This window comes from Theropithecus gelada, chromosome 9, assembly GCF_003255815.1.
Source record: "Theropithecus gelada isolate Dixy chromosome 9, Tgel_1.0, whole genome shotgun sequence".
Lineage (NCBI taxonomy): Eukaryota > Metazoa > Chordata > Mammalia > Primates > Cercopithecidae > Theropithecus > Theropithecus gelada.
Window position 1 is genome coordinate 120,584,172 of NC_037677.1, and position 19,685 is coordinate 120,603,856.

Genomic DNA, 19,685 nt, shown 5'->3' on the forward strand with positions numbered 1-19,685 from the left:
CAGGGTGACTCTGTCCACCCTCAGGTCCCCAGAGTTCTCCTGCCCACTTCGACCTGACTTCATGAAAAGCAAAAAGGTTGCAGGATAGTGGAAGATGCCCAGCCCAGATGTCCTTCAGGACGGGCAGAGGAGAAAGGTCTCGCGTGGACACATAGCTCACACGTTCAAAACCAACTGCAAATCATGATTCTGCAGATGCACAACGCACCCTAGAACGAATCCATTACAGGCAGCGCGACTGAAAGGGGAGCAGCTGCACACTCCCCACCAGATGGCCTTGCTGATCCGGGTAGTTCTAAACATTGTTTTATTTCCAAAGATGAGCAAAATAAGAATCTGGTTAACCCTTCAACGAGAAGAACGGCCTGAAAACACTTCATTGGAATTTCCTTCTTTTTGATGGAAAGACCAAGCAACCCAAATAAATGAGGAGGTCCTCTGGAGGGTTTTAGAGCCAGGCGAGGGGAGTTTCTCCAGGGGGTCACCTGAGGTCAGCTGACATCCACTGTCTGCCCCCAGATGGACCCAGCCCTTACTAAGCGTGCCAAGAGGTGAGGAGAACAGCTCCAGTGCCAACCCGGCTTGGCTATAGGGACCTCAGGAGTGTGCAGAGTGTGCCAGCCCCCATGCAGTGTGTGCACAGCAGGTGTGCCAGCCCCCATGCAGTGTGTGCACAGGTGTTCCAAACCCCCGAGTGTGTGCTGGTCCTCCCCAGGAGTGTATGATGTGCCAGCCCCACCCCCAGAAGTGTGCAGAAGTGTGCCTCCCCCAGGAGTGAGTGTGCAGAGGTGTGTCTGCCCCCCAGAAATGTGTGTTGTGCCAGGCTCCTCCAGGAGTGTGCAAAGGTGTGTCCCCCCCCCAGGGTGTGCGAATGTGTGCCAGTCCCACCAGGGGTGTGTGGAGGTGTGCCAGGCCTCCCAGGGGTGTGTGGAGGTGTGCCAGGCCTCCCAGGGCTATGTGAAGGTGTGCCAGCCCCACCAGGAGTGTGCAAAGGTGTGCCTCCCTCAGGGGCATATGGGCATGTGGAGGTGTGCCAGCCCCTCTACCTCCAGTGTGCAGAGGTTAGCCAGGAGCTGTATGAAGCTGCAAGAAAAACTGAAGCTTCCATGTTTAAAATATTTGAAATTTTCAACATTGAAAACATTGTTTTCAAATAAGTTATACCCACGTATATTACTAACTGACAAAATTTGCAGAGATCCAGCTCGCCTTGCTGGCTGCAAGCTGTCGGGACCAGCCTGGGGGACTCCAGGGAGCCCTCACTGTCTTTCACCTTTGAGTACTGAAGAGGAAATTTTGAGAAGCACTGGTGTAGGGAGAGGGGGAAAGGAACCAGGATGACCTGCTGTTTTATGGCAGGCATGAAGCTGGGAACTTGCTTCCTCTCATCTCTTTCTGACTTTTAGACAACACTAAAGGTAGGTGTAATTGCCCCATTGTGCAGATAAGAAAATGGAGGCTCTGGGTGAAGTGGCTTGCCCTAAATCATGCTGTAAGTAAATGGCAGAACTGGATTTAAACACAAGCTGAAGCCCAAACTGCCTCTCACTTCATGGAGGATGGGGACATGCACATTCACATTCACTCCCTGATATGGTTTGGCTGTGTCCCCACCTAAATCTCAACTTGAATTGTAGCTCCCAGAATTCCCACGTGTTGTGGGAGGGACCCGGGGGGGTAATTGAATCATGGGGGACGGTCTTTCCCACACCATTCTCGCGACAGTAAATAAGCATGCCATCTGATGGGTTTATCAGGGGTTTCCGCTTTTGCTTTTTTCTCATTTTCTCTCGCCACCGCCATGTAAGAAGTGCCTTTTGCCTCCCACCATGATTTTGAGACCTTCCCAGCCAAGTGGAACTGTAAGTCCAATTAAACCTCTTATTCTTCCCAGTCTTGGGCATGTCTTTGTCAGCAGCATGAAAACGGATTAATACACTCCCCAAACAGTTCCCCATTGTTGACTGTGGGTAGCATTTGGGGGGTTTTGCTTTCTATTTACACATTTTCATCTTGCTTCCAATTTTACTTATATAGAGCAAGCAACACTTTTGTAACTACAAAGATAATAAAGAAGAAATAATAAATGTTGCACAAAAAACGATGTGGCAAACAGAAAACGGACTGGGCCCAGGCCTCCAGGACGTGAGTTCACATCCAGTCAGACAGGTTTCTGAGACTCAGTTTCCTTATCTGTTGAACATGCATGCACTCCTTGCCTCCCTCGTCAGATCAGGTGGAATAGGGAATTGAAATGAGGCCACAGGCCACAAAGGCAAGGCAGAGGTGGGCTAAAGGCTTTGTGCAAAGCACCAGTGGGAAGCTCTATCCAAGCTGCACTGTGTACCCTCCTTTCTCAAGTTATCTTTGATTTAATAACATCTTTCCTTCAGATATACTATAAACCATTAAAAAACAAAAACAAAACCAAAACCAAAAACCCTCCCATTACCATTCAACTCCAAATGACAGGCCTGGGAGTGCAGCTGGGAAGGACATTTTTCCTTGTCTTCTCTGCCACTGCAATGGAAAACCCCAAGCAGACCACAGAATTCCCTGGAGTGGGCATGCAGTTTTATACACACGCACAGACCAAAAGAACTCCAGGTCCAAGAGCAAAAGGGACAATGTGACCCCGGAGGATGCTGTTTTATGAACGTTCACCAATGCCCAAAGAGAATTCGACAGCAGCGGCCGAGGATCTCATCCCGTACAGCTACTGGGCACATAGGAACGGGCACATACCCTTGTGGAAAGAGAAACGTGGTGGGGAAGAAAGACAAAAAGCCAAAACCCAGAGGCAGGTAAACATCCACACACGCCATCTGGTTTGTATCAACCCCTTACCGGCTATGTGCCCTCGGGCAAACTGCTTTGCACTTCGGTGCCTCCCTTCGCTGATCTGTAGCAGGGAGATAACGGCAGTATCGACCATTTGGACAGGCGTGGAGATTAGGTGGGAGAATCCCTACAAAAATACGCCCGTGGTACCTGCCAACTCTAACTGCTCAACGAACGGCAGGCACCACCACCACCAGCCTCATTTCTTTTTCTTTCCTCCCTCCCGTTTCTGCAAACAGGATCTCAGCTCAACAGTAAGGACTTTGGCCTGGTGTATAAAGACCCAGCCGAGCCAGAATCAGTGGCCGAATACTTTTAAAAAGGAGGAAGGGAGCCCGAGGCTCTGGCAGTGAAGTGGCTTGCCCTAAATCACACTGCAAGTAAGAGGCAGAGCTGGACTCAAAGGCAAGCTGAAGCCCTCTCACCTCATGGAGGATGGGGACATGCACATTCACATTCACTCATCAAGCAGTTTCCCATTGTCAAGAGTTGGGGGGTTTGGTTAAAGCTGCATGCAGACCAGCAATGTCTGAACAAAACTGCTTTGGAGAGGCTGGGAGAGAGCCCTTCTCCACCCTGACGTGGCCATGAAAACACTAGTCCCATCAAGACATCAGGAGGCAAAAGCTGTTTTTCGGAGGAAGAGAGAGATCCAGAGAAGAATCTAATTAAAAAAATGGTCATTTCAGGCTGGGTGCAGTGGCTCATGCTTGTAATCCCAGCAATTTAGGAGGCCGAGGCAAGTGGATCACCTGAAATCAGCAGTTTGAGACCAGCCTGGCCAACATGGTGAAACCCCGTCTCTACTAAAAATACAAAAATTAGCTGGGTGTGGTGGCAGGCACCTGTAATCCCAGCTACTAGGGAGGCCGAGGCAGGAGAATCGCTTGAACTCGGGAGGCGGAGGTTGCAGTGAGCTGAGATCACATCACTGCGCTCCAGCCTGGGGGACAGAGCGGGACTCTGTCTCAAAAAAAAAAAAAAAAGTTCATTTCAGACCCTCCTTCTCCTTGTCAACTTCCTCTTGCCTTTTAGATAACAGACCTAGTTTCTGATAGCTCCACTCAGATCTAGAATCTAGATTTCCAACGTCTGTAAAATAGGTCAAACAAGTATTTATTTATAGACCTATCGCCCAAGACACTGAACTTAGATATGCCCAGTCTATCAAAAAGGAATGTTTTTCTTTTCTCTTTTCCATTAGAGACAACCTAAAAGTGTTGATGGGGCATGGCTTTAAAAAAATATATCTCTAAGTTTCCTTATTCAGAGCCGGAAAAGTGAACATTCAATAAATATTATAACAAAGGCATGTTCCCCCAGAATACCCACGTGTCTTCAGAGCATAGTGAAGACCCTGCGTAAACTGCTGCTGTCTTGCTCATCCTGTCAAGAACCAGGGGCAGCTGCCAGCTCTGGAGGGAAAGCCTCCTTTTGCAGAGAGGTAGAGTAGAGAGGGGAAGTGAGAAGTGAGAGGCAGCGATACAGCGTATGAATCAGACAGCTGAGCTTCAAGCGTTGTGTTGTGTCCTCAGTGCTGTGTAAACATGATAATAAAAAAAAACTTGTTCAAAAAATAATAAGTGGATCTTGGCTGAGGCACAGTCGTCTCCCACAGAGCAAATGATCTATGGTATGAGAAATTAGTAACCTCTCTGAATTAACCACAGAAGAGTGGGATCTTTCTCATAAAGATCTGGAAAGCATTCAGGCCTCATTACGAAGGCCAGGACTTTTTTGCAGATAGCAGATTTCCTCCTGGGCTAAAAAGAAGTCTCTCCCAAAAAAAAAAAAAAAAAAAAAAAAGAACTTAAGAAAAGTCATTGGAGCTGACTGGTTCAAGCTGACTGGTGCAATCAAAAACTGCTCTGGTTTCTGTTTCAGAAAAATAAATATTTGATCAAAGCACGCAGTTGTTCAGACCTGAAGTCAGTTCAGAGTAAGAATTTTGCTCCACGCAGTCGAAGTGCCTGTGTGATGGCCTCCCCATCCCCAAAGCCTTCCCCATCCTTGCAAAGGTACAGCAGCGGCCACGGAGCTGAACGCAAGCCCCTGAGTTGGAGTCCATGGGGATTCAGAGTGCGCAGCGTAGACACAGCCCTAGCTTTGTGGGGCTTGCAGCCCAGGAGACACCACACGATCATGAAACAGCCACACCCACGCTGTGACTTTGGGCAAGTCCCCCAACCTCTGAGGCCCTTCTTCATTGCTGGGCTGTACTTGGGAACATTCAATCCCCCTTACAGCACTGCATCCCCCAACCCCACCCCGGACCCCCGACCCCTGCTGGCTGCCTTTATCTCGCTGTCTCTGTGTGTCCATCTCCACCTCTCCCAGCCTCCTTAGCCAGATCCCATTTTCCTCAACACCACTGGCCCTGCTAGACGCTTTCACTCTTGTTCACCCTTCAGATCTCAGGCAAGGACCCCTTCCCTGAAACCCCAGACCACACTGGCCCTGCCCTGATCTCTCCAACCCTTCCCACTTCCCTTTTTTGTGTGTGTGCTTGTCTGACTAGCATCTGCCTTAACCAGCTGATAGTCTTATCGGCTCTGTGAAGGCAAGAGAGTCTCTTGTTTTGTTCACTTTTACAAAAAAAGTCCTGGAGGAAATTATAAAGGTAGGCAAGCAACACATATAAAAACTTAGCCCAGTCATAAAGAGAGAATGCCCAATACATGTTGGGGTGGGGGCCGGGGGTTGAATTTAAAATTTGGGCTGAGCTCGGTGGCTCTTGCCTGTAATTCCAACACGTTGGGAGGCCGAGGTGGGAGGATGGCTTGAGCCCAGGAGTTCAAGACCAGCCTGGGCAACATGGCAAAACTCCATCTCTACAAAAAATTTAAAAATTTGCCAGGCATAGTGGTGGTGCTTATAGTCCCAGCTACTTGGGAGGCTGAGGTGGGGGGATCTCTTGAACCCAGGAGATCCAGGCTGCAGTCAGCCGTGATTATGCCACTTGCACTGCAGCCTGGGTGATGCAGCAAGACCCTACCTCAAAAAGAAGAAAACAGTAAATAAATAATAAAACTTGCCTCTAGGCTTAGTCTCCATGTCACTGAAAACCTGTTTCTCCATGACTTTCAGGGGAATTGTTGTCACCCAATATTGCTGTGGGACTGCTGGGGGTTGGCCCCAGGCTTCACTGGCCGTGGGGTTCCCGACACCCACAGAGAGCTGCTCCCTGCACCTCCCCACCCAGTCCTGCTGGAAGCAGACACAAGGGTGATTCTGAGGGCCCCATTACAACATCTCATTCCTACCAACCTCAAGAGCCCCTTCCTGCCTCTTCCAAATTAGCTTTCACCCTTAACAAAACATGCCAAAATGATATGTCTCAGTAAATTATATGATTCTTATCTGTGGCCAGAAGTCTTGTTTTTTCCGTTTTGTTTTGTTTTGACCCATTCTCAGTTTCGTATAACCCTTTCAGGCAAATTTCTGCATCCAGAAGATATAATTTTTCAGCACATGCCGCAAAATCCCAGGTACTGAGCTCAGGACAAAAGAAGGGGAAAAAAAAATCCCACCTCCCCTTTTGGATCATTTTCATTCCTTTCCCGTAAAGGAAACTTGGAAACGTTTCAAAAGCATCAAGTATTCAGAATCAACTAAAAACCCAAATTCTTCTGTCTTTTTGTCTTGTTTGGTCCCCTCAGTCATTTTTTCCCTCTTCTACCTTCCAGAAAAGACAAAATACCAGTTACCTACTAATTAAATGAGTGCCTCCATTTAATCAATTTGAGAGATTCACTGGGTTTTGTGGGAGGCCTAGATTTGGGGGTTAAAAAATTATTCATCAAGTTACAGATGAATTGGGCTAGGAGAGCTTTGAGTGTCGACCAGCTAGGAGAAGGGGAAGGAGGCTGAAATGGGAAGAAAGAGACAGGTGCTTCTCAAACTTCTTTAGCTAACACACTGCGGGTCTGGGACTCGAACCCAGGGCTGTCTTTCTCCACCACCACCAAGACATGTTCTGTCACTGCTTCTGCATCTATTTCTGGGACTGACCCACACCTCCTCTTATGTAACTGGCTGGGGGAAAAAAAAAGTTTACATGGTCACAAAGCAATTTGCAATTATCTTCTTTCTAAATATTCATAAGCTGGGATTATTTTCCCCTTTGGATGACAACACAGTCGATGACATCGCTGGAAAGTCTTTGGTTGACTTAGTTTTTCTGAGGTTTTCACACCCAAAACCTTGAGCAAAAATGAAGGATGATGAACCACCCAAGGGGCTTTTCCTTAGAAATGGCCAAAAGCGTTCACCTTACAATTTAAACAAGAGGTGGAGACCTTTCATCTTAGGGTGGCGGCACCCCCACCTGAGCTGCCATGCACCTCCCTCCTGGGGAGGTGGGCTCCAGCCCAGCTACAGCTCATTTCCTGGGCTGCGTCTCCCTGTTTCCCTGAGCAACCAAGCCCGACCCAGCCACAGCTTTCTGAGACAAAGCCACGACTTTTGGTGACAGCACATGCCTTGGGCTCAGCCTCCTCCTTTTGTCCCATTCTTCCTGCCCCCACTAGGACCTGAGCCACCCCAAGGGGGCTCTGCAGCTGGGGCAGAGGGTCCATTTGCACACACCAGAGTAACTGGCTGCACTTAGCACTGTGCCGGGCATGCAGCCTCCCATCTGAGTGACAAGACAACCGCGCCCCACACTCCACATCTTGCACTTAACACTGTGAACACCACGACTTCTGCAAGGGGCACACTTCCAACTCCCTGAAAAATCTCTTTGGGGATCACAAAGAAGAGATTAGGGACATTTTTCAGGAAGTAGCATGAAGCCCAGATATTTATCGTCCATGGGTATTTTCTGGCCAGTGATTCACATTCACATCATTCGTGGAAATCTCTGGCATCTACTGCACTTATTCAGACCAATTTGCTTAGTAATCACTGCAGGCGCGCTTCTGTCCTGCTTCCTAAGACGTGTAATCCAGTTGGGCATGGAAGCTGCTAGAACAGAAGCTCAGATCCAAGCTGAGACACTTGAGAGATCATGCTGTTGAAACCTCTCATCTCCCAGATAAGGACCAGGAGCAGGCCATCTGCCCCAAACCACGGCTGACTTTCAAGTCTGATAAACAAGGCAGCTGGAGACTTCTTCTGCATGTTGGGCAATTAAGCTTATAACTGGAAGTCTGAGCCCTCAACTACTTTCAGAAACAGATTTAGAAATAGATGGTTTTTGTTTTTTTGTTTTTTTGAGACGGAATGTTGCTCTGTTGCCCAGGCTGGAGTATAGTGGCGTGATATCAGCTCACTGCAACCTCCACCTCCTGGGTTCAAGCAATTCTCCTGCCTCAGCCTCCCGAATGGCTGGGATTACAGGCGCCCACCACCATGCCCGGCTAATTTTTGTATTTTTAGTAGAGACAGGGTTTCACCAGGTTGGCCAGGCTGGTCTCGAACACATGACCTTGTGATCCGCTGGCCTCACCCTCCCAAAGTGTTGGGATTACAGGTGTGAGCCACCGTACCCGGCCTAGAAACAGAAGTTAATATTATTTTCCCCAAGTAGAGTTGGGTTTTCAAGTTTCATTAAAGGTTGTGTCTGAGGGTGCAAAGTGAAAATGATACATTGAGGCAATTATCCAGATACTTACTGTCAAACTACCAGAACCTTTGCCTCAATTAGTGAAATAACTGAAGCAAAAAATGAGAATATGGCTAATTCCAGGAATAGCCGGCTCAAGCTCTCCACCTGCTCCAGGGGTCAGAGGCAGAGCCAAGGGGATGGTGAAACCAGTCCCCACCCCGCAGTGGTGTATGTGCTGACCACTTGGGAGCAGAGTGGCGGTTACCAGGACATGGGTTGTCTAGACAGCTGGTGTTCTCATCCTGGCTCCATGGCCTGACACTTAGCCCACCTCAGTTCCTTATCTGAAAAATGGGGATGATGTGACAATATGTAGTCTAATGGAGCCACAGGGAGGACTGAGATAATCCATGGGAAGCATCAAGCAAAGACCCGGCACCTGGGAAGTGCTGGAATCGTTGGCAGTGCTCCTCATTATGGCAACCATCATTGTCACTATTATTTCTGTTTCCACCTGCTCTTTGACATTTAGCTGATGGGCCGGGTACATGTCTGGTCTGGTTTGTGTCACACACTTCCATATTTTATTCCAGCGTCTCCTAGAGGGCTGCCTTGCTGAAATGCATCCGAAATGAATTACTTTACTGTCTGTTACAATAACTAGTCCTTCATATTCAAATCCAGAAAAAGATCAAAACGCATACATTTTAATGTCTTCTAAGTCCGTTGTGAAAAGCATCACTATGCTCTTATTAAAAATTCTGCTTTCATCACCTGCCTTAATATCCCTGTTCTTGAATTTAAAAAAGAAGTCAGAAAGACAGAGGAAAACAGTTATTTTTAAAGTAAGACCTTATCTTATGAATAACTGTAAAATGTTCTATTTTAATAAGAAACACAAATTCAAGCAATAAAAAGGGGATCATTTTTACTTTAGAATGTTCGGCCTTTTGGCATTTTGGGCCCTAAGTATACAAAGAAAGCATACAAGGAGATAATCCAAGCTAGAAAGTATCAGAACATGCTGCAGCACGCCTCTCTCTGGGCTGAGCTGGGGTCAGATATGAATCAGACAGGACCAGGCAGGATGAGAACTGCCCCTCAGGTGAAGAGGACAGTCCCTTGTCTCTGCACAGACATCCATGAGCTTAGCATTCCTCCCCAGAGGCCTCTCCCAAGGATGCAGGTCTGTGCTGCTAGGCAAAGTTGCAAACTCCCACAAATCAACATCTGGTTTGAGTTCCTACATCCTGTAGTCCTCCTAATATAGAGAGGTCGGGTTCAACTGACTTCTGCAGGCTCCACTCTAGTACAAATCAGTGCCACACAGATCATAAATATAGCCAGGAAATTCAAGAGTCTTGCAAAGTTCAAGTTAGTCCCTGTTGTTTGGGGGATACCCCCACCATTGGTGATATGGCACAGATGAAAATGGGGCAGAGGCACCATGAACAGAGTAACATCACAAGAATCATCGGGGCCAGGCTCGGGGAATTTGGGACAGGGAGTCCAGGGTCTCTGGCAAGTCTCTGAGTCATCAAGATCAGTGAGCTTCAAAAGCAACACAGAGGAGAACCACGAACAAGCAGTGCCGCGTGCAGGACCCATGGCCTGGGGAAGGCTGAACAGGGATGGAGAGTTTACGGTTTCACAGTTTTAAAAGTTTGAGTCACTGACTTTCAACAGGTGAGGCAGAGCAGGGGACCCAGAAAACAGGAACAGTGCTCCTCCACGAGCCCCTGCCATAGGACATCTGGGCAGAGGCCAGCCTGAGCCTGGACCTTCCCAGTCAGCCAGCTCATCCCTCGAGGAAGGACGAAGATTTCTCTCTCATTGCCCGCCTTTAACACTTCTGTATTCCAGGCCTGACCAAACCAGATTTATCCATTAGGTTCCATGACATGTGGAATATAATGAGGGCAAAGAAGTCACCCCGAGATGGGAGTTCCCCTGAATCTAAGGTACAACTGTGCCTCCCTTTAGCTGTAGGACTTTGGACAAGTGGGGACATGCAGAAAATGGTGATGTCCCCCCCAGCATGTTGTCAGGAGCAAATGATATAGTCTGGCTGTGTGAGTGCTTTGTAGAGAGCACACAAAGGACAGGATTTTTCTTTGCAATGGAAAGTAGTTGCAGTGTTGTCCAAGAAACAGTTTCTGGAAAAAAAAAAAAAAAAAGGAAAAATCTGCACTTACAGATCTAGAGTAAAAACACAATGTAGGTCTGAGGTTCCTAGCCACTCCCAAGCCAGAGGCCCCTCTGGGAATCTCTCCCAAGGGAAATGCATATGCCCACCTACGGGGGTGTCACTTCAGGGAGGTCAACATGAAGGCTATATTTGATCAGCAGATTTAGGGGGCATGCTCCAAATGAACCCATTCAATAACGTTTTGTGGGATTTTTTTTTGTTTTCGTTTTGACACTGAGTCTCGCTGTGTCGCCCAGGCTGGAGTGCAGTGGCTCGATCTTGGCTCACTGCAACCTCTGCCTCCCAGGTTCAAGCGATTCTCCTGCCTCAGCCTCCTGAGTGGCTGGGATTAAAGGTGCGCACCACCATGCCCAGCTAATTTTTGTGAGGTTTTTTTGTTTTGTTGTTGTTGTTGTTGTTGTTGTTTTAGTAGAGACGGGGTTTCACCATGTTGGCCAGGATGGTCTTGATCTCTTGACCTTGTGATCTGCCTGGCTCGGGCCTCCCAAAGTGCTGGGATTACAGGAGTGAGCCATCGTGCCCGGCCCTCAATAAAGATTATTAAAGCCCTACTCTGTGTCAGGCCCAAGTGTAGAGCCCTGGGATGCAGCAGTAAACAAAACAAGTCCATGTTCAGCTGCACCTCGCAGGCTGGTGGGGAGGCTTCCAGAATCCAATGAAGAAGAGGGCAGATGACCTCAGACGGGTTGAGGACCTTGGATGAGAACCTGAGAACCTGCCAACCCACTACCCGGCTCACCTGCGAGTCCCTGCCCGCCGCAGCCTCTGTAGGCTGCCCTTCATGGCACTGTCTGGGGGGTCTCCTCCAGAAACAGTGGGGCAAAGGCAGGAGGCAGAAATAAAACCTAATTTGCTTTCTGGGCCACATTCCTGTAGCTTAGTATTTGGCGGTGCTCTCTACCCCACAGGGGTAAAGAATTCAATTTGATTTGATTTGATTTGATTTGATTCTAATTTAAAGGCAGAGTTCTCACCCTGACCAGCAGCAGGCCATGTCCCACTTGTGTGAGATGCAGTGCAGCCCAGGGTGAGACGTGCTCAGCTCTCTCTTCCTAGCCTAGAGCATTAGAGAAGATTCTCATTTTCTAAAGGCACTCCCTAGAGGGAACTGGCAGTTTCCCTCTTTGGGCAAGGTACCCAGGGAGATGGACAGGCCAGCCAGAGCCCAACGGACCCATCACAGGTGGCCTTGTGGCCATCTGTAAGGCCAGGTGTGCTATCAGCCTGAAACCCTGCTCCCACATGAGCCAAACAAGGGGCCACAGCGGGGGCTTCTCTCCTCTCCTCCAACTCCCTGGCACTCTGAGTCGAATTCCAGCAAGTGCCTCAGAGTATCACTGCTCAACAAAAATGGAGTGTGAGTCCATACGTAGGTTAAATGTTACAGGTGAAGTTAATTTACATGTAGTTCAACTCGAATAGACCCAAAATAACCACTTCAACATGTAGTCAGTGTAAAAGTTATTAATAAAAAATTTGAATTTTTTTCAGACTAAGTCTTCAAATTCCAGTGTGTATTTTACACTTAGGGCCATCTCAATTTGGATGCTACATTTTCATCTAAAGTACCCGAGCTGTATCTCGATTTCATAAGACTTAGAGTTGGAAAAGGAGTTATGGACCCAAGCTGCTCCAAACATTCTTAAAAGTTTTCTAATAACTGAATTAAGTATCTGCTTTTAAATTTAAAATAGTTAAAATTAAATGAAATATAAAATTTCCATTCTTCCACCGTCCTAGTCACATTTCGAGCATGATCCTGTGGAGCAGCAGACACAGAGCTTGTCCAGCTCCGCAGAGAGCTTCCTGCACGAGACAGCTCAGGCAGGGACCTCCTGGAGCGCGAGATCTGTTTCTTATTTCCTTCATTCCTCTCCTTACCCAGCCTCCCAACAAAAGGCCCTGGGAAGTCACTGCTTCCCCAAATTGAGTACAACTCACCTAAGGCATTTGTTACAAACAGCTTCCAAGCCCTGCCCCAGATTTACTGAATCTACTTGGGGTAGGGAAGACAGCCGGGCAATAACCCCAGCTAACGGCCACAGGTTTTCCTTCCTTCCAAGTCTCTTTTATCCAGCCACTGCCACTGTTGGGGGTTACAAATTTGACAGGGCCGGGGCAGGACACACACCCCAGCTGGGGCTCTGCTGCTCAGGGACAGTGCAGAGTCTTCTCTTCTTCCACTTCCTGTGCGGTTGGGGAGACCAGCACACCTGCACTCAGGTTCTCATGAGCACGCAGGAGGCTCAGTAAATGTCAGTTGCCTCTTCCCACTGCTCTGGATCCCCCATCACACCAAATAACAGCTTTTGGCACAAGGAAAGCTCTTTCTCCAACTAGAACACCGGGTGGGAAGTCCAGGGGCTGGGTGCAGAACCAGCTGGTTCTAAGACTAGACTGATCTACAAATAAAAACCTTTCTTGACTGAGCCATTAAATGGTGGCAGCTCTCAAGCCCTCCCAAGAGAATACCCCAACCAGCTACCAGGCCATCCACTTTCCTCTCAAAGATGAGCCTGGAGGCTTTGCTTCATTGCATGCAGACACCCAAAGCATGGAGACTAAAATGCTGAATTCTGGGCTCTTCTCAGAGACCAGCCAACCCCATCCTCAAGTTCAGACACAGATTGGCTTCCAGTGAAACATGACCACGTGGGCAGAACCCCAGGAGGGACAGGGGCATCTTTCTGGGGCATCCCAGAAGCCTTCCCTCTTCCAGTGCACCCACATCCAACGCAAAAAGGGCCAGCCATTACCCCCCGGGGTCTTTTCTTTTTTGGGAACTTAGGTAGAGGACAAAAGGGAGTCAGTCTCACCTTACATTTTTTCCAGGCTCTTATTTCATCTTTCCAGAGACTCATACGCTGCTGATCGCTGCTGATGGGAAAGGTAAATGGGTACAATCGCTTGGAACACTGGTATTATCTACTGAAGCTGGGTACACTCGTTCCCAAAGACCACAATTCCACTCTTAGTTACATACCAACAGAAAGGCATCCACATGCTGATCAAAAGACGTGAACTAGAACACTCATTGTACTATTTGCAGGGCCAAAAACTGGAAATCACACAGTGTCTACCCACAGTAGAACAGATAAATACAATTCAACTGTGAAAATGAACAAGCTACACCCGGGAAGAATCTCACCAATGAAGTACTAAGCAAAAGAACCCAGATACAAAGGAGAACAACGCATGATTCCAGTTAGAGACAGCTTAAAACAGGCCAAAAACCCAGGTTGTGGAAGTCAGGATAGCAGTTTGCCTTGCATGGGGACTGAGAGGTGGTTAATGACTGGAACGGAGCCCAGTGGTCCTGGGGTGCTGTCTGTATACCTGATCTAGGTACTCGTTGCACAGGTGAGTTCTGTTCGTGAAAATCCATCAAGCAGCACACCTAGGATAGAAGCTCTTTAATGCATGAAGGTTATAGTCCAATTCCTTAAAAGTTCACCGAAAAAGAAAGCCAGATAGATGGTGGGAAGTTTCTGCCCCATCAGAAACCAAGGGAGACGCAAAGGGCACAGCAGCCATTCGACAGGCACATGAATGAGCCAATGCAGGCCGGTCCTTGCACCCTGACCATGAAGGCAAATGTTCTCTCATCAGACGACGCCCGTTTCCTTTCAGAGGCGCCAAACCAAAGCTCCTCTGTTAGTGCATTTTAAAATGGTTAACAGAGCTCGTAACCACTTAGGGCTTATTTTACGACCCGGCTCTTAGTCAGACGGCTAATGACCTCCAGTTGCCAGGTTTGATGGGTTTCCAGGGTCTTAAATGGCTCCTCCCGGGTGGACTCAGCCAGGAGGCTGTAGATCCCCCTTGGCCATATCCCGGGCCGCTCAGCTTGGCAGCCACCTACGGGCTACGCCCACACAGGGCAGGGGAGAGGTCTCAGGTGGGGGCTTTAAAAGAGATGCTCTCCACATAGTCTTTTTAGCCTCTTTGCATAGAAGACTTTCTCAGGGCATTAGTGGGTGCGATCAGCGCAAGCTCAAGCCATTCCTGCCGCGCCCCCAGGGAAGGCAGCTTGCTCTCCCTCCCAGGATCTTTCCACTTCATCTCTGCAGGGCCAGTGCCCCCCAGCCACGAAAGACACCAAATCCTTGCACTGCTGCCATTAGACAGTTTCTACTTGGCAAGTTGCTTCAAGAATTTCTCAAATCTCTCAGTAGAGAGAGAAAGTCAGCAAGTCCCTGGAAGCCTGGAGACCGGGGGCAGGAGACACTAAACAGAGTGTGCCACCCGATGGCGGAGGGCACAATTCGGGTGGCAGGTCGGGGCGGGGGCCTGGGTGGGAGCATCGCCCAGTTGTGATCATCAATCCAGTCTCTAGAAACAAGGATTCTAGCACATTCTAAACCTTAAAATGAGAACTCTGGGTCCAGGCACCTCATTGGGGACTTACATAACTTCCCTCTGCACGCCCAACACCATCGCCAGGTCTGTAATCTCTGCCTCCTCTCCCTCCCCACAGAGCTTCCTCCATTATGACCTGGAGCTCTCCAATGCACCCCGCACCTCTGCTAGACTGGGCTCACAGCATCGGCAAACTCGCTCATAGACCACTTCCCGTTCCTGTCCCCAGCTCATCACAACTGAAATTAAATGATCCTTTGCCTAAGTGTTTCCACCTCATTCACCTCCTAGACTCTAACCTCCATGAGGACAGGACCTGGGCATGTCTCACTCGCCACTGCCTCCCAGCAGCCAGGGCTGACTTTCCTTCTGAATGCGGCTGTGCTAGGCAAGGGGGTGCAGTGTGTGGACAAGACAGACAGGCTTCCAGCCCCCGCGGAGTTCATGATGTTTTGCAGGGAGGATTGTTCCGGCACATTCCTCTTGTCATGCTTCTGTTTCTCTTTTGTGTCTCAAGTTTTTTTCCCCCAATACTTTTAAGCCAGACTTATTATTCAAGTTCTCTCAGACTCCCACATCAGGTAATACAAATATTGTGAAGTTTTTTCCTATTATTTTGCTTCTGAAAGTGAAAACAATGACTGTGGATAGCTTAACGGGGAAAATAAATAAAGTCAGCTTTTGCTTGAACGTGAAGGTGCTATGTTTGTTATTTGCCGAATAAGTTAAGAATAGGCTGCGCGTCCCCATGGTGGGGAGGGTGCAATCCCAGACACCCAGAACAGCACAGACCTCCCTCCACACATCCCAGGCTCCACGGGAGAAGCTTTGGCCTCCAGCACTGCGGGCTTCCTGCCCTGCTCTCTCTCCCCAGCCAGGAGGCATAAAGGATGGTTTCTTTCTTTCTTCAAGTGTCACAGCCCATTCAGGCCCATCGACTTGTGACAATGAGAGGAGAGCACAGCGGCCCGGCTCCCTTTGAGCTCACATCTCCAGTGACCTCTGTACAAACCGAGGACAAAGGGAGGAAAATCTAGCTGCGGTGCAGTCACTCCCCCGAGACGCTGCTCGGAAGAGATCTGACTTGGGCAGCTCTCTCCTGATGTATTCTGAGCACCGCATCCACCCCGCACACTCCCTTCCAATAAAAAACTAACTTTAATGCTCATTCAAGAACCCCTCTTCCAATTTAAAACCTGAAAAGTCCGGGCTCTCCTTGGCTGGAACCTCCCCTGTCTTTGGCAGCCGGCCCTGGATGCTCCTCTCTCCCTCTCCACTGGCAAAGGGGAAAGGGCACCTCTGAGGCTGGGCCAGCCTGCAGGGAGGGAACAAAGAGTCAGCACAAAGGAGTCCCGGGCCCTTCCAAGCCTCTCGCTCCAGGGAGATGCTTCTTGGGTGGGATTTTATTTCCTTACCAAGATGCACTATGTCCCCCTCAACTTTGCAAGGTGGCATTCTCCGGGATCCAGAATGACAAGGATGACCTACAGTGGCCCCTAAAATCCTAGACTGTCTCCAGGAGCTTTTTACTCCACTGGGAGGGGCAGCGCTTACACAGCGGACATCAGGGATGAAAAGCCAGGGGAGATGGGCTGCCCCTCTCTTGGGACTGAGCCACAGAGTCACGACAGACACACACGTTAACCACACATAGGTACTGGAGAGACACTGTGTGTCAGTTTTTTCCATTTTACAGTGAAAAATCACCAGGACTAGAGGCTTAGACACACACATAGTGTAGATGGGTTTTGTATTCAGGTTTTCTCTTCTCAAAGCTGAGCTGTCAAGTCAGTGAGTTTCATTAGAGAATGTTGGTCCTTGTCCCTGTCTGTTCTGAAGAGCCTAGCAGTAGACTGTCCCAGATTCCTAACACATGGAGGCTGAGAAACCCACATGAAATTTCCCCAGCAGACCATATTGTTGGCTCCATGAGTTAGTTGATTCAGCGGGCATTTCCTAAGCGAGTGCTTGGGTCAGGCCTCCAGCCAGACCCCTCCCAGCACACCAAGGTGATTCAGCTGCAGCCCGTGCCCCCCGTGAGGTCACAATTCACACAAGTTGCTACAAATCACATTGGTCTAGGATCAGCATCCTACGAGATCCCAGAGCCAACTCCGAGGGCGGAGACCCATGGGCCATCACACGGGGCCCTTTGCTCAGAAACGCCCTACATGGGATGTATTGTTCCGCTTTCCCTAGTTTTAAATTCTTAATAATTTTTAATATGCATTTCATGTTGTGATGCATCTTGCAAATTATATAGCCTTTCCTGGAGATACCTAAAAAGTTATCTTATCAGGATTAAAGGAGGGTGAGAACACACCCAGAGTGCTGTTCTCATTCCTGGTATATGTTAGAGCCAAAGAACAGATACTTGGAGAATGGCATTCCGCCTCGGGTTTAAGCTCATCTTGGGTTTGAGCAGAGACCTTTCCTGGGGCGTGTCAGAATGAGAATCAGAATCTTCCATTCCATACCAGGAGTGAGGATAGCAAAAGCTGCTTCCGTGAGCCTGTTTATCATGTCTCATCTCGAACGGTATGTTCTCTAATGCAGCTCTGCCTGATGATTTAAAAATATGGAACCCTTTAATTCATCATGCTAATGTGATTACACATTCATCCCCAGAGTCCAGGCCATCCCTGAGGCACTCAAGCGGAGGCCTTGTCTGTGAAATTTACCAGCCGAGGCTTACACTCTTTCAGCCCCTTTAAATGGGAAAATCTTTACCTTAGTTGAGTGATGTGCTCTGTCCACCGCCTAAAGAGAAAATTAAGCCCTCCAAGCAGTGCCCTGCTCTGTTAGTTTCTGCAACTCATCCCCAAGCCTGCGCAGTTTAAACACCATTTACAAACAAGCTTAATTTTAACCTTCCTTTGTGGAGAATGCAAAATCAATTAAGTATATACTGATAATGCCCTCGCATCTCGTTCCGGTGACATCTCACAATTAATGCTGCCCATGAGGCCGAGCGTGAGCAGCTCACACAGTCCTCTGGTTATTACGAGCATCACTCGGCTCCGGAGTTGAGCGCAGTGGGAGGCAGGCACAGCTCGCTACATGGGGACTCTGCCTCTTTGTAAAATCAGCTTGTAGATGGTTTAACTAAAATACACCGGAGCATAATTCAATTGGAATTGAGGCTCCCATCAAACCAAACTAGGCTGCAGAAATTTTACCAACCTTAAAAGCACCTACAAGGGGCAAGGTACAAATTTCGTTTGGATGTTGCTTGGGTGTTTCTAGCTCTACAGGTAGAATTGTTTTCACCACTAAACCAACTGCACTCAGAAATGGAAGGGACACGGCAGATCTCACATAAGCTTCTTGCACTGCAGGTAAAGAAACAGAGACTCAGAGAAGTCAGGACAACCCTAGGGCACAGAGCAGTCACTATGCAGGTCTGAGCCAAGGAGGGAGCCCCGCAAGGTAAGAATAAGCAGTCTCTGACTTCACACTGCCTATCTTCCAGGCCCAACTCTACCATCCAGCTGCAGGAATGTGGGCAGGGTGAACTCCTCCGAACTCAGTTCTTACATCTGTAAAATGGGGATGTTAACTGTATCTACCTCGAAGGTTGCTGAGTGTGTAAAATGAAATAAAGTAGATAAAGCCTAAAGCATACTAAGTACTCAATGCAGCTTGGTTTCCATTATCAAAACTGCAGCTCCCCTGGTCTGTCCTATGAACCAAACTGCTGCCTAAGGTTCTTTATCTCTGAGAACCTCTCAGATCTGCGGAAGAAGGTTACCTGTGTGCACGCATCAGAGACAACGCACCCACAGAGCACCATGTGGACCCGTGGAACCTGTGAAATTCATCCTCCAGTATTTGTTGAACTTATGGAAATGAATTTTAATTGATTGTCAATTGGAAGGGATTGAAACATCCTCTAAAAGACAAACAGCAATGCTAAAGCTTATGAAATTCTAAAACGCTTCTAAAATGCTATAGATCCCTAGATTTAATAAGAAGAATAAGGTCTGCAGCTCAGTTAACGGTATTTTACCAGTGTCAATTTCCTGGCTTTGATCATGTCTGAGGGTTGCATAAGATGTTCTCCCTGTGGGAAGCTGGGTGAAGGGTACACAGGGACTCTGTAGTATTTTTGCAACTTCTTATGAGTCTGAAATTATTTCAAAATAAGAAGTTAAAAGTATGAGGCAGCATATAGGAGTGACAAGAGATTATGGGGACTCTGAGCAAGCATTCAGCATGTCAATACAGCCACAGCTTCCTGGTGTGGCCTCACGTGACTTGGGAAGTGATGCTGAATGAACAACGGGAATGATTCTAAACCAAACTACTCAGAAAAAATATTTCTTTTATCTTTCCATTTATTAAAATGCAAAGAAATTTATGTTTTGTCCACCATTTAAAAAATTAGTCAACAACATAAAACGGAGATGTATATTACTGCCACAACTACTGATAAATATTTATCGGGAAAACTTTGCAATGTGACAAAGGATCACTCTTAAGGATGTCTGGGAAGACCAGAAAGAGATTTCAAGTTTATGAAAATAACTGATAGACACAATCTGTTGACGCCCTACTGTGTGTCAGGTTGACCAGCTGGTGCCTCGGGTGTGGTTTCCACAAGAAAGCCTGGCATTAACACGTCATTAACAAGAACGGACTCCATGTGGTATGGAGCAGTTCAGGAGTGGACAAGGTTCAGAGTGTCCTGATGGAGGACCTGGGAGGCCAGAGTGCTGCCCCATGGAG

General features: G+C 48.2%; 1 protein-coding gene across 3 annotated transcripts in view; it reads right to left on the reverse strand.

Moving 5' to 3' along the window:
- Positions 1-19,685, reverse strand: part of CHST15 (carbohydrate sulfotransferase 15) — an 84,856-nt gene that overhangs the window by 51,115 nt on the left and 14,056 nt on the right. Inside the window, exon 1 of one of the 3 annotated variants that reach the window (XM_025396461.1) lies at positions 4,174-5,070. The exons of the other annotated variants lie outside the window; for them this stretch is intronic. The gene's annotated coding sequence lies outside the window, so the exon portion shown is untranslated. Of the gene's footprint in view, positions 1-4,173; positions 5,071-19,685 lie in introns of those variants that run through there. 3 annotated transcript variants of the gene reach the window in all.